Source organism: Gavia stellata, chromosome 22, assembly GCF_030936135.1.
Source record: "Gavia stellata isolate bGavSte3 chromosome 22, bGavSte3.hap2, whole genome shotgun sequence".
Classification (NCBI taxonomy): domain Eukaryota; kingdom Metazoa; phylum Chordata; class Aves; order Gaviiformes; family Gaviidae; genus Gavia; species Gavia stellata.
The window spans coordinates 8,479,394-8,495,702 of NC_082615.1; positions in this window are offsets into that span (position 1 = coordinate 8,479,394).

Consider the following 16,309-nt stretch of genomic DNA (forward strand, 5'->3'; position numbering starts at 1 on the left):
AGTCAGCTTTGTCTGCATCTCAACAGTATGTGCTTTTCTTTTTTGATCGTTATTTTTGCAGTTCTACTGTCTGCACATTTTATAACTTTTGTACTAATAAACTCATCTACTTTAACAACTATTAATCTGAGCATTTTGAAATCACTGTGGACATTGCCCATTTGCTCTTGAATGTTTTAGGAATCATAAATGTGACATGATGTAAATCTACAAATGAAATATTACCTCTCACATAAAATCTGCATAGATTTTTTTGCCTTGGTTATTTTATAGTCTGCTCTCTGTGGTCATTTTTGTATCATCAATGTCTTTCTCCTTGCCTCTTGAATATTAAAAATTCTACTAATTATTGAACAGTCTCTCTAAGTTAAGCCAAATAAGGACTTAATGACTTCTCAGATTCAAGACTTTATCCATCTAATATTTCATACACATATTTTAAATGCTGTTCATCTAGCTGAAATATCCTGAGAATGTCCATAAATTGACATAATTTTCTCTTCCCATCTGTAATCTGGAAACAGAGAAAATAAATTACCCGGTATGCTGTTTTTTCTGTTTCATTTGAACGCTACAGATAGACACTGTGTTTCCCTCTCCTCTGATGTATCAACATGCTTTATCAGTAGAGGTCTTTTTAAGTTGTGAAAACCTTAATTTACCTCTGATTATTATGCTGAGCGAACTCCAAGAAGTTTAAAACTTGAGATAAGCACAGACTGCTGCAGGTTTTTTTAGTTTAATCCAAAATATTTGAGTCTGGGAAGGTCTCTAGCGTTTTTTTTTTCTCAGCCAGAAATTTCATAAAGGGAATTTTCTGTGTGGGTTAATTCATTTTACAAATCAGACCAATTGAACCATTTAGAAAATTTTAGTAGTCTTCAGAGGGGAATAATAAAAAAAAAAAACTTTTGCATTTTGTCTTCTTTGTATCTGCTTTTAAAGTTCTTGGAGGAGGGACAAGATGGCATAGATCACGGAAAAATGTGGTGATGTCTAGGACAGAGGCCATGATTCAGTTTACCTACTGCGTCTCGAAGAATGATGATTGATAGACTGAGCACAGCTATGTTTTATCACTGTAAATCTGAAACTGCAAATAACTTTGGCTTTGCAGTGACTCTGCAGGCTCTAGACTTTGAGCTGACAAAATCATGAGACTGCTAAAGTGAATGGACCTATGATAAATTTACACCAGTGCAACCGAGAATAGAGTTTGACTGAATATTTCTTAAAGACAATAACAATAATTTTCTGTTGGCATTTTCTACAAGTTTCCTGGTCTTTTTAGTATAGTATCCAATTACTAAAAGAATTTGCTTTGTAAATGTGTGTGTCATATGATTATTTGATGATAAGATAGCAATGTTTCTGATCAGAGTAAATGGTAGCATCCTTCACAGTGTCTTCTAAATGAGGTCAGGAAAGTGTTCAATACATGAAATATTCTCTGAATTCATTTGCTTTATTGGATAGCAAGATACAAATGGACTGTTAGTTTCTAGGGAAACTTAATGCCTGATATGATACCTGTACATAATGCATTACATTAATGAAAATACCAACAGACTTGTGGGACCTTGGACTGTGTTCTTTTCTACAGCGGACGTAATGCACAGGGGATGTTGTGATTGATGCAGTATCAGTGACGCTACTGTCTAACCTGCCCGACTTATTTTGCAACCATCCTAGGGAAATAATTTTGCGGTTAAGGCTCAGTAGATGTTGAGGAACGTACCTCTTGCCAAAAATTTTTCAAACCCGAAACCAGCTTGTCTTCTCAGCAGAAACAAGGGAAAACAGGTAGCCATAGTACGCTGGAAACAGCATCCATTTGGGATTACAGAAATAATAGGGTGAAAAGTGAAAGAACTAGTCAGCAATCAAATCGGGTATGTTAAGGATCATGTAATGCTTCAAACCAGAAAAAGATGTGTTGGCATTTCTGATCATTTGTATTATAATTCAATTAATAGATGTTTTTATTTTAAGTCCTGCTAGTCAGATTATTTTGACAAGCCATTATAACAATATTTTATAAAATTCTTAAGATTTGAGACTATTCAATGGTATTACTATCAGAATTTAAAAGTTAATTAAGGCAATTATGGGTCTAGCATAGGGAGGCTCATTGTGGGAAACAAGCATCTGTTCAAATTGTTTTTGTGAGGTTTTTATAATCTTCACTAACAATGACCAAAACCAGCCTGACCCTCAGTACTTGTTCCGTTTTGAGACTAGAAAATCTGTTCTGTTACAGAATGTGTGATTTAGGATTTTTTTTAACCCTATTGTATTTTTTTTCCTATTATATTTTAGGATTTCCCAAAAATGAGCATGATTGTAAGTGGCAAAACTTCCTGCAGTAAATGGGGAGGACCTGACCATTTTGCAGACCTGAGATTGCATCCAAACTCCTTTGCAAGTATCCAGACAAAAAGGATTTCCTTCCATCCTTTTCAGTGGGACTTCAGGTAAGAAATGGATGGCGTGTTCTGTTGGTCCAGCTGATGAAAGAATGCAATGTCCACCTCAGTGATTCATTGCACAGAAATGATAGGTACATACACAAGGTCAGCTTCTGTAGAGCTTTTATCTAAGTAAATTCAGACTCTTCATTTACTATTGTCCAAACAGTTTTTGCATTTCTGTTGGGTAGTAGTGTCATTAACATTAGGGATTTGGTCAGCCAGAGTTAGACCCATTTTTAATTTTTGATGCTGAAAATATTGTTCTAGTTGAAAACGTAAAAGGTAGCTGAGCTCTCTTGGAAGATCTTGCTCTAGTGTGAGCTGAATAAACTTAATGTGCGTATAGAAGCTCTACCTCATTACTTTCATGTGCTTTGAAGGGTGTTGTTCATCTCCATGTGCTTCATGACCAAAGCTGTGCTCCATGAGTGCACCTAAGCTGCACTGCTATGTAGGTAAAAAGAAGGGCATACTTAAGAGGATTCTTTGTTCAAAATAGGGTGATTTTATGGTAAAGCTAGACATACGTTTAACATAGCAATTTTTTAAAAGTATGTTTCTGTCTAAGCTTCTTTAGAATAAATTTCTTCTAATGCCACTTTTTTTTTAAAATCCAAATAAATATGCATTGGCATGATTTGAGCTGAAGATTTGTAGCTATCTGCCTTCCTAGAATATCAAAGGCATGAGAAGAAAATGGTTGGCTCAGAGGAAGCCAGGATGGGGAAGAAAGGTTGCAAACAGACATCAGAATAAGTACAACTTTCTGAAATTAAATCCTGCAGGTCAAATTAGAAACGTACCTGTCAAAGTATTCCTATCACACCTAGAACAGCTAATTTAAATACCATTATAAAAAGTTAATTAAGCATAATCTGCAAAAACCTGAAGTATAAAACTAAAGGACTAAAATTAATAGTACAAGAATGAGATTAATTCAGTTTTAAAGTAATAGTTTTTACATGCTATCTTCTGTTAAACCATCGACTCATTTGGGGACTGCAGGATAGTAAAATTTTATCAGGATTTAATTTTGTTTAATTTAGAGCAGAGTTCTACAATAACATTTACCATGGAATACTCAAATTAGGTTAATTATGTGTGTCAATTTTTGTTCATAAATCATTTTTAAAAACAGACTTGGGACACAAGGTGAGTAATGCACTACATTAGTGATAATGTATTTTAGAGTGGTGTTTTTATTTGGATGAAGCAGAAACGGATGGTGCTGTTCATTATGTATTTGTAAAGACCATAAAGTCATAAGTGGAAACAACATAAGATTTGATGAGATTAAGCAGGGCAGCTTCTCCTGAATGACCGTGAATCAAATCCAAAATATGGCAATTAAGCTATCCCTTGGAAATGAGGTACAGAACATGACCTGACTAGGTTTCTTCACAGTGATTGCAAATAGCTTTTATAGCAAAGCAAACATCAGTCATTTTGTATCACCTTTGAAAACCTTTTCCAAGAGTGCAGGCATTCCACATAGTGTTCTTCAACAAGTGGATAACAAAAGGGAAACCTTTTGAACTGCAGGAGTCCTCCTGTTGACAGGGTCGTCTAACTAGTGGTTCATACAGCGCGTTTGGAATCGATCCACCGAAACACTCGTTTATTGAAAGATGTTTCTTTTCATTGCTGACACAGAATATGTGCTTCTTTCTACAGTGAAGGTATGTGCAGACGTCATCCTCTTTTCCAAACACATATAACTTTTTTAAAAATCAGTTCAGTTGCCAAGTGATTGCAGTGTACTTATCTGCCACACTATTTACAAATCTCAAGAACTTAACAGCTAGAAAATTATTAGTTAAGGGACATCATAAATCTTAACACAGCCCACACAGTAAGCGCATTGGCCTGAATCCAATCCTTGCAGCTGGCCAAAACGCATTTCTTATGTGACCCAGAAAAGGAGAATTTAAATGGCTTTATATTCTCCCAGTGTGAAAAAGTCACCAGTTCTACCCATAGAGTACCTTAGGGCAGGTTCAAAGCTCCCTGAGTTGCAGCTTGTAGCCTCAGAGGCTACTCCAGAAGATAAGGAACCCTGTCATGCTCTGGTCAGACAGCAACTTTCACGAGCGAGATGCTGGGGAGAGGGAGGAGGGCTATTGCGTGACTAAGCCAGCAGTGTTTCCCCGGAGAATAAACTCATCATGATAAGCAAGTGAGGAAGTTTGCTAGAAAGGGGTAATAAAGCCAATTTAATGACCTTTAGTAGAAGCAAGAAATGTGATATATTTTTCTGACCAAATATAAAGGAATACTTATTTCCTCACACAACCTTCTTTGGCCTATAGTTATGAAAGTGAGCTGTGGTATTTGTCAGCATGATTTCTGTATTGGAGTGTGTTCTTTCAAAGGGTAGCCACTAAAATAGGTGCATCTGGATTGGGGGTCCAACAATGCTAGCAAGTGCAGCGTAATTTTGTCAGATATGGCAGCTTCTGAGAAATCTCCAAGGTAAATTCAAATTCTAATAGGAGCTCAGTGGATCCCCAGAAAGTAGATTTGGTATCTGATTTAGTCATTTATTTATTGATTTACCTGTCTAGTTTATCTAATCAGCTTTATCACCTGAATCTTTTAAAATCTAATTTTATTTAATCCACCTATGTTTCTTCTAACAATCCTTTTGCTGCGTTATTTTTAGCAAGGAAGCTGGAATCAATAAATGAAATGTCAAAAACGAAGAAAGATTTTTCTTTTATTATTTTATTTATTTTTAATTTCTCACTCTTTTCCTTTTATTCTTTGTCTTCTACTTTTCTTTTTTCTTAGTACATTAGCGAGCTCGTTGACTTTTTTCTTCTACATAAATCTGGAGTTGCTAAATGCTTGACTTAATGAGACGATTGCCAACACCCAGCAGAGGCTCGATTCGTCTGTGCTTTGTGGGTAACTCCATTAACTGCAGTGAGATTGCAACACCCGTTTAGGAGTTATGGCTCTAATAATATTGTGGAACATGCTTTTGGGGATGATCAGAGAATACAGATTTGTCTGGCCATGCAGAGGATGCATGCATAAATACGCGTGCGTGCGCACACAGACAAATGAATGTTTTCAGTGGAGTAAATGGACATAGTACAATAGAGAAAAACCAGAATGCTGCTGGTTTTTCAGAGGACCCAGCTGTCTCCTGTGTTGGTGGATGAGCCCCTGTGAATACAGGGACCCCACCATTTCATAGCAGCCATATCGGGGACGCGAAACGGTGGGTGTATAGGAAAGTTGTGTCTCATTCCCACCACACAGGGTGGTGTAGGGAAACAGTCTGACTCTCGGTATGTCACACCATGGACCTGCTAGCCAAAATCTTTCAGTCACACTGGTTTGGGGTTGAGGAGGGAAGCATCCCTTGCTGATGAAGACTTTGTACACAGAATTGGGAGTTGCTCCGTATACAGCAGCATCACAAAACAGAAACTGTTCCCTCTCCGAAGACACTGTCCAGGGCTTTTTTTTTCCACGGCTCCCAGGTGGTACATCTCTACATCACCAAAATGTCACTTTGCCAAATGGGTGCAGGTTGTGCTGTGATGCAAATGTGGCTACTGTTGATTAATTACAAATAGGGTGATTTTCTGTGTCTCTTTGGTTCTTAAATGACCTGCAAGTCGGTGAAATGTGGGTGGCTACCCTCCTTGGGATAAGACTGCACTGAAATTTGGAGATGTGATTGTATCATCAGAGACAGTGCCCAAATACACTTTCATCTGGCTGAGAGTAAGAGTGAAAGTGTATCAGCACAGACTCAGTGTAGCAGCCGACTCCCGCCTGCATCCTGAATTCCTGGAGAGTTTGTTCAGCTCCTACCTAGCTCCTTGTCACGGTTGCTGTTATTTCCTGAACTGGTTCATTTGAAGTCTGTGCAGACGTGCCTACACATACTGCACTGAAGACTGTACACGTACCCCTAGGCTCCTAGGAAGAGCTGGTTAATGATGTTTATTCTGCTCAAAGACTCTTTAATTTAGCCGGCAATGGCGCAACATGATCCAGTGTCTGAAAATGAGAGTTAAAAGCATTCAAGTTGGAAATAAAAGGCCAGATTTTTAACAGTAAGGGTAATTAATCATTGGCATAGTTCATCCAAATAGTAATTTCTTTTTCATGTAGCTATTTAAGAAGGGTGTGTAATTCTCACTTAAAATATAGGAACATCTCATTGGTAAAACTTCTCTGTAGTAAAGGAGCTATTACAATTACCTAAGGAACATCAGGTCCATATTCCACTTCAGCAGTCGGCTTTAGGGCTTTGTGCAGGGGTGCACACGTAGTTGTAAGTGGCTTGTGGCAGGCTAGAAGATGGACCAGCTTCTGCTCTTTGTCCCTTTTGGGCTGTTACAAAGAAGGGGTAGGTTCTTTGCAGGTGCTAGCAACCTGTGCAGTTTAATTTTCATTCTTCAAAACCCCGGTCTCAAGACTTTTGTACAGAATCCCTAAAGCACTGCTATTTGTTAAAGCTTTCATTGTGGGAGACAAGGAGGTGTGTGCTCCTCTCGGCTTTTGCCATCAGAGATTTATGTTTGTGTTTATTGAAAAACTCTTCACTAATATGAAGTGAAAGAAGTAGTATAAAAAAAAAAAACCTAGTCCCAAAAGTTTTCCGCCTCCCTAATGCTACTTTAGAACTAATACATTAATGTATTTACTTAAGAAACAAATCACTATTTATATTGTTTCTCACCTTTTCTTACCCAAACCTTTATATTTTCCATTTATTATCTCTCCTTGTAGCACAATGCTAGTTGTTTGTCAGATACAAGGCTTCACTGCTGAAATAATATGCTATTCATTACTAGAAGCCTGATAATGGGTAAAAGATCAGCCCTGTCTGAAAGTGGTTTTGGCCTTGTAGAGTTGTGATCTTCTGTAATGAATGCTTTTTATGTTACATAATGCGACTTGTCATATTTGAGAAAGGGGAAGAAAAATCAATTTGAAGAAAAATACTCCTTGGATACTGCATGTGTGTTTTCCTGAGGACATGAACCTCTGGAACAACACTGACATCCAAAGCAGACTTTCCGAAGGTTATGTGCAGTTGCCGTTCTCTTCCTCCCCACCACCCTTTCTTGCCATTCACACTGAAACTCCTTGTTTAGACTTCTGGCCTCTGCTCACATTTCACATGTCTTTTTTGCTCTTACCTTTTCAGCAATCTACTCACCATTCTCTTCTTTTTGATTTTGGAGCTGGTTTCCAAATCGTTCCTTACTTTTGGAGAGTAAACATAATCACACTTGGGTTTGGTTGCTTTCTCCCTCACAACACTTGCCCAACATGTTTTTATTTCGTACATACGAAACTAAATTAGATCTTATCTTCTTAGGATCAGGTTTTGTACTGGTTCATATGAATTCATTGCATGCAAAATTCTGATGTTAGGTAGACAGTTGTGAATAATATTTATTAATTGCCTTACCTGATGCAACTTTGTTTTGCATGTAATTCATCTCATTTCACTACCAAATCTGAGAAAACCTAGCTCCACTGAAGCCAAAATCCTGCTGACCTCAGGAGAAAGAGAGAATTAAATCCCTATGTATCTTAATGAGTCTTGACTGAGAGGTAAGATCCAGGCTGGCACTCTGCACAGGGATGTCATCAGCTTCCTATATTTTTAACTTGTGTTGAAATGTTCTTTTTGAACACACCTACGTGTGCGCACGAGTGCCAGTCCGGTAGACTCAGGAAAGAGGTTTCCATTTAGAAGTAGATCCGAGTAATGCAAGAATAATGAGATCAATTTGTTCTGGTCTTTCACTGACTTTCTGATTACTTTTAGCTCTGGCTAGAATCCAGCATGGATAATTACATTCTTCCTACCTAATTCCCCCTGTAGTTTCAGTTGCATATGGCATTCTTTGGCTCCTGTTGTTTTTTTGTTTGCTGGGAACTATTAAACTGTTCTACATTTCACCTCAGACTTGGCTGCATTTCAATAGCTCATGAAGTGTTTCATATTTTGTGTTGTTTATAAAGCACCTTGGGACTAATTTGGATTAAGGGTCCCACCTGCATTGAAGAATATATTTCCATCCCTGACATCCTTCATAACTCGTAGATCTTAGAATTTTACTAAATATTTCTCCATAGAATTGCTGGGGTTGGAAGTGAGCTCTGGAGATCAAATAGTCCAACCCCCTGCTTGGAGCAGGGTCAGCTACAGTAAGTTGCTCAGGACCATGTCCAGTTGGGTTTTGCGCATTTCCAAGAATGGAGACTTCACACCCTCCCTCAGCATCTTGTTGCAGCGCTTGACCACTCTTACTGTAAAAAAGTTCCTTGTTATGTTTAAGCAGAATTTCCTCTATAACGATTTCTGCCCTTTGTCTCCTCTTCATTGATGGGATATCCCTGAGAAGAGTCTGGCTTCATCTTCTTTACTGTCTCCCACCGGGCATTTACACACATTCATAAGATCCCACTGAGCCTTCTCTTCTCTAAGTTAAACAACTCTCAGCCTCTCCTCGCATGTCAGATACTCCATGCCCTCAACCATCTTCATGGCTTTTTGCTGGACTCACTTTAGTCTGTCTATGTCTTTCTTATCCTGGGGAGTCCAGCTCTGGACACAGCACTCCAGATGTGCTCTCCCCAGTGTTGCGAAGAGGGGAATAATAATCTCCCTTGACCTGCTGGCAATGCTATTCCTAATGCAGTTGAGGATGCTGTTGGTCATCTTTGCCACAAGAGCACGTCGCTGGCTTGTATTCTCAGTCTGTGTTTTCAGAATTTTTAAAAGGGTCCCCCTCCTTTTACTCAATCATTCACTTATTTTGCCCTTTAAGATGTCACAAAAATGCAAGCTTTAGTTTAGAGCTTCTTCATTTTCAAATCTACTTGCTGTAATTTCTGTAATAAAGTAGATTATAATGTAGTTGGTAAAGTAGGTCTCAAACAAGAAGTTTCAAGAAAGCATGTGAGCCTGAAAAACTTTTTCTCCTAAAAGTTCTCGTAGTATTTGAGGGTTTGCATAAAATTGTGAATTAATAAAATAAAATTGCAACTGGAAAAATTAGTATGATGGTATTACAAGTATGGAGAATCAGGCTTTCTGATGACTGAGGTTGTCCTATTATGTAGTTTCAAGCCTCAAAGGAAGGGGTTTCAACGGCGTGAAGAACTCATTAAAAAATAATAGCATACCCTATACCACAGATAAAAAGCATAACCTAATTAGAGCAGTGTAAAGGTGTATGGCAATCTGGCATTCATTTCTAGCTCAGCTGCAGACTTTCTGAATAACTTGCAGAAGTTGTTTATCTTTTCAGGTCTTTATATCTTTATCAGTAAATTAAGGAGGAAAGACATTCTTGGGTGCTTATTGTTACCCGAAAACAGGGGAAAGGGGAGTCATCCTTATTTTGCAGAGGTGATCCAGAGGGGAAAAAAAATCTGCTAATTGTGAGACCTTCGAATGTTACCATAATAAAAAAAAGTAGGTGTATATATATTAAAATAATAAAAAAAATCTAGATCCACAGTTAACATTTACACAATATGTGCTTTTAATTTTTTTCTTTTTCTGGTGCAGCCACAGTTGTTCTTCATTTTAAATAGCCTATGTCCAGTTTCATCATACTGTGTTGCCTACTTGAGCTGAGAATTTAATTTCCAGCTCAAATGCAGGGAATAACTGGGGAATTATATCTGAATTTTAAAAAATGAAGGAGTAAAGGTTTTCTTGGAATCCTTGTAAAGACTGTTAAATGGCAGTTCTAAAACCAGCATAATAAAATGAAATTGTGGCACATTTCTCATTTACATGCATGACAATTTCTGCAGTTATGTTGGAGTTGAAAATTCACTTCTAAGGTGCATTAATCTCTAATTCACCTTATGGACTTTTTTTTTTGCTCCTGCATTTTGAATTGCCAAAAATATAAAAATATCTGTTTGTGGGGGTTTTTTATACACTGTTCTTTATAAGTAGCTCCAGAAATGCTTTGTCTAACAAGTCAGGGTCTTTCATCTGTTGTTGGGTTGGGGTTGGTTTTTGTATTTTATCTACACAGAGTTTATAATTAGTCTGGCAAACAAGTATGTTCACAGGTGTTTTCAAAGCTTACCTGTCAGCATCCCTTGTTGGTATTAAGCTTATTGGTATCCATGCAAGGATATTCGTCCTTTGTTTCCAGTTAAACTCTTGGGAAACTTTCGACATAAATCCTGCAGAGCTAATTCCCCGTCCGGATCTGATCATTGATTTTTCTTCTTTTTTTTGGCTACAATCAGTGTGGCTGAATGTTGCTAACATAGTACCTGCTCCATACTTTTGAGATCTTGGTGAGCTTTCTGATTTTAAAGTATTAATACCCAATCTTTTCTAAAACGTAGGACTCGATTGATTTTAACGGCATTAAAATAATTTTGCAAATGTGGAATTCCATTCAGGTCCCAAGCTGCAAAGCTGTAGATAGGGTCCCAACGCAGAGAACTGAATCTGAATCCTCTTGAGAAGTGAGATCAGTTTTTAATTCTAGCTGTCCAACAAAGGCCCCTTTCTATTAGCTTGTCTTGATCTGAAGGGTAGTGCTATGATTCTTGCAATAAGTCTACAGTTATTTGAAAGATATTTGAAAAAAACTCTTTTAACCTAGCAGTGTTTTGAGGGATAAGTTTAAACTGTTTTCTGAATGAGATCTCAGTGTGATATGTGAATTTTTTCCTTTCTGAAGTTTAGTATCCTTTAAAGCCCTGTATGTACTACACTGTTTACTGTGCAGAAAAAACTTCCTTGCTGTTGGGCTAAGACATGCACTAACTAAAGCACTTCACCTTCCTTCCCAAGTTAATGGCACCTTGTGACCTGTGGCCTCATCCTTTTGAGTCATGAGTGGTAAGGGCTGGAGAAAGTAGTTACTGCCTTATAAGAGAAGCTGTTTGAGAGGGAGTATCACCCATTGCAACCCTGCTCTTTATCTTCTGAATGAAGTCAGAGATTTAGGCTTGTTTCTTAATAGCTTTGCTGTAATCCACACTTGTTATTGTGATGTGTATCTAGGAGGCAGGTATTAAGTATTAATAAACCTGCTATTTAGCTTGGTTTTGCAAGGTAGAGAAAATGGAGATCCTTATTTGTCAAGGTATTTAAAAGCATGTTAAAAGTCCCGTTAAATCAGTGCAACTACTCACATACTTAAAGATAAGGCTTTATCAAGACTGAGACCACTGCTCAGTACTTGACAGAATATAGCCCTAAATATATTGTCTCTGTATTTCCACACGCTCTAAATTTGCACATTAAATAAATCAGTCATCCTTACAAGATTACAGATCGTAATAAAGCATTTAGTATCTAAAAGTCGTCACTTTTTCATCTTGCACAAGCATCATGAAATCTTAATGTTATTAGAGGTTAAATAATTTATGTTGCTTGCATAAGAGAAAATGGCATAGAGTGCCCCTGGTCTGTGGGCTTGAATTTCTAAACGTCTCTTACTGACAAAATGCAACTTGTATTTGGATTAGGAAAATGTTTTTTCACCCCCCCACCCCCCCCCCAAAAAAAAAAACAGACCAGAGGAAAATAACAATATAAATCAAGAAGACAATTCAAAGAACAAATAGATATTGCTGCAGAAGTGCTCAGTTATTTTCTAAAGTGACATTGTTTTTTCCATACAATGATAGCTTCATCAGTCATTAAGAATTACACAAATACCTGTTCGTTCTTCCCTTTAAAAAAAAGTATTGTATGCCAACTGAAATATATGTGAACCAAGATTTAATGGTGCACTCTACCATCAGCTTGTTTGAAAGATTTACAAGAGAAGTTCTCTCGCTTATTCAGGTAGAGATCTTACTGATGCTGTTTCAAGGTTGCAGTCATCAACAAGGCAGGCCTCTAGGCACAAGGCAAATGTAGCTTATATATCTGTAGTCGGACTGAGAAATTCAGAAAGTCATATGAAATGTCTGAGAATAGCTGTCTAAGCAGATAGTTTAAATCCCATAAATTGTGCAGCAGAGAAATGAAGAAAGGAGACAAGCCATTGCTAATGGGTTTTTAACTTGCTGATTCATCTCCTTATGTAGTACTGGTTTGGTTTGGGGTTTTATTTACTTATTTATTTTTGAATGCATCCCTCCAGAAAATTATATTATGGAACAGTAATGCCATGATTCAAGTTAAATTCCAAACATGCCTATGATTTGGGTTTTGAACCAGATTTTCCCAAGATCATGACCTTAGACAGGGCTCCAGTTCAGGGAGATCAATAATTTAAACATCAGGTTTGTCTCTGAATACTAAAGTTGAAATTAATCTTTCCTGCAAAGTAAAACAACAAGTCTTAAGCCCGCAAAATAAGGTAGATTAAGAGAAAAGAAAACTGCAGAAAAGAAAACTTTCCTCTTAAAGCAGAAAAACCTCTTTGCTTCATTCAGGGCTTGTGTTTGTCATTTCAGTTTCTCACCTGCCAAACAAGCTGTATTATTTGAGTTTGGAGTCTAATATGCTTGGTTGTTTGTGATTAAGATAACAATTCCTGACCGTACACTTGACTGCTACAAAATAACTAAAGCTAATAAATTCGAATAAGGAGAAAATTAATGATGTTATTTACTATTTCTCATTAAGGGCATTAAAACAGATGTGCATCAAGGAAAAAAAAGATTAATTAATAGAGGCCAATAAGTGCAACATTTAAAATGAAAGCAATTTTAGAATACATACTTGTGAATAGCTTATAATGGAATACTTAATTAAAAAAAAGTAACCAATTAAAAAATCATGGCAAAAAATGAAATTAAATTACAATAAACCTGCTGACTTCCAGCAATTAAAAGTCTAAACTGTAGGTCCCATCTGCTTAATAAATATTCCGTCAGAACAGTGTGGTGCACGAATTCGAATGACATGATTTTAAGAATTTAGCCATCAGCTTCCCTGCCTCTTCCTTGCTACTGTCTGAATAGAAGGTCTAATCCAGAGGCAAAGCAATGTGCAGAGACTTGGGGAGAACTGCCCATGGTAGAGGCCTAAAAATTCATGAGAAATTACTTGATTGTGGTGACAGCCGATAGATGCTAGAAAATCGGCCTGCTGTGATGGAAAATGACCGAGTTAAGTAGAAGTGTTGCAAGACGATGCAGCAGGATTGAGTCTTTACCTGATGTTGTAGAACAGTATTTAGAATGGGCATTATCTGAGGGTGTTGCATTTTGGGGTCTGTACCAAGAGGTTTCTGCTGATCACGTCTCTTGAATAAAAACACATTCTACAGATGAAGGCATCAAACTTAAAGTGGTTTGTTCAAAGCTGTAAGGTGGTCTTCAGCAGCAGAGCTCGGGGAAGACGTAAGTTCTGTTGGCTACTGATTGTTCTTTCAGCTTCAAATCAGCTTTCCTTCTCTTTTTTTGTCCACTCCCTGTTTGTTTTGGGGTTTTTTTGGTTTTTTTTTTTTTTTTTTTTTTTAAATCTATATCTTTATTGTGGTTGAATTGGCTTTGTATTAAACAAGAAGGGTTTCAGCTCTGTGGTAGATGCTGGGTTGGTCTTAGGAAGATATCAAGCCCTATCTTTTTATCATTAGGAACAACTTTCATGAGGGAAAGTAGAATGAAGTGAAATTGTAGAATAGGTGAGTTTTCAGTGACCTTTTGATAGGTGGTAGCTAATAATAATGTTGTAAGAGCAAGTTTCTTTTTAATAGTTTGCAGGCAGTTGATGGAATAGACTCGGGCTGTGGGGGTTGTAGCCTATATTCGAGTAGCAAAAGGAGCAACAACTCTTCTACGAGGCCTGCATTAATTGTAGAAATCCAATTCCTCCTGAGGGGAAGTCTGCGATGTATGCAGAGAGTTTCAGGTTATTTTACACAAAGTTTTTCTGTTTATGTTTTTTTCCTCCTCCCTGACCTTGGACAAGAGGTTGGAGTCAATAAAGTGCATTTCTCTTTTTTGCTGCAAATACTTCAGTGTTGAGGAAGGTTGGTTGGTTGGGGTTTTAAAAACTTTTTAGTTGAATTATTAAACTTTTCATTCTGGGCGTGTTTTCCAATTTGACCTCTCAGAATTACAGTATTAAAATTTCTACAATGAAACATTTTTTGACATAGCGGTTGTAAAATCTTTATTACTGAGGGATTATACTTCAGTGACTAGCACTGGAAAATACACTCTCCTCCAGGTGAAGAGTTTCCCTACTTTTCTGTATTTTTCTCTATTTCTAACAATTAAATGCTATCTAACTCGCCTTAACAGAAGCATTCCCGTCATGTTGTACCTACTCCTTGTGAGCCCCATCAATGTCAGTGAAAAGTCTACCGCTTACTGCTGTGAGTTTTAAACAAAGCCCAGGCTCATGAAAACATCCCTGTCCCATACAAGCAGTAAGAATGGACTTGCATATAAGCACAGAAAAATAATTTCATTTGAAATGTCTGAGACTTCGCACTAGCTCAAACTCTCACAAATGATTAAGTATTTGGCTGAATTTCGGATCTAGTAAATGAGAGCACTACCAAAGGTTTCAGTGGTTGCACAGCCACGTACAACCTGATTAAGATGACATGCAGAAGGGTAACGTGCTGGTTGAGACTGTAAGATCACCTCGCAGTCTCTGTGAATTCCCGCTGGCATAAAAAGCACCACGTCTTTCCATTGTGTCGGTGTAGCTTCAGCTAGAATGAAACAAGTCTCTGAGGCTTTGGCTATATATGTAGCTTATTTCTTCTTATTGGAGTGGGAATAAACACTTTGAAGGAATAGTTTGACAGGTAAGGTAACACCACTGAATGATAGTATAAGGGGGTAGATGGCTGGAGTTTGTTTTCATTTTCTTCCTTGACAAGAATGGGGATGGAGGTTAGTAGAAACAAGGGAGCTTTTAAAAATAACATCTAATATGTGATTCAGTATACAGCCTCAAATACTTACAAAATATATATCTAATTGAAAGTAAACAAAACCAACATGATTCACGTTGTTCAATAACCGCAGTGCAAGGTCAATTAGCCTCAGTACAAACTGCAAATACCTTCAGACATATAATAGAACCCCTAAAAAAACCAGCTCATGAGCAAATCAAGCAACATAACTCATGTGTACATGCTCACCAGCACACTTTCTGAGTCAATTCCAAGACTTTCTGAAAAGTTTTGGACCTGGAAGCAGCAATGGCAGAAAAATAAGTCAATTATTTTGAGAGAGCAGTACCTTCCATTGCTTTTCACACTCCAGTGCCTTGCCACTGCTTAAACCATTGGGGCTGAGACAAAGTGTATTTCAGCTTTTGTTAAACCTTGGGAGCAAGGTAACAGGTGACTTTCACCCTATCTTCATGTGTTTTCTTCACTGGCATTCCAATTCCCAGTTCATCAGTTCTGATGAAATACAATGCACAGTTTGCTACGTGCAATACAATGGCAATTACAGTAATTACGGTTCTTTTCCTGTGCTGAAATCTCATTTTAGATTGGAATCCGAGCACAAGGGTAGAAATTACATGCCTTTTGAGGGTTTGGTGGCTTTATTATCTGTGACTAGCCAACCCAGTGCTTGAAAGAATGGGAGATTACTCTTTCAGTCTTAATTTTGGTCAGAAACCAATCATAGCAGAGAAGCATTTGTGAATGGATGAGCAGTATCAAGCATCAATCTTTGTTAACAGTTTATCAGTCCTAAAAACAAACCCCTAGTCATAGATTTTAGCTGAAATAATATTGAGATTGAAGCCTGCCACAGAGAAAATAAAAAAAAAAAAGTCATTACTATTAACATTCAGAGGGAACGAAGAACATGCATGTAGGCATGACGTAGATCCATCAGCCATTGCAGTAAGCATTAATTTAGCTTTCTGCAACACTTGGGTA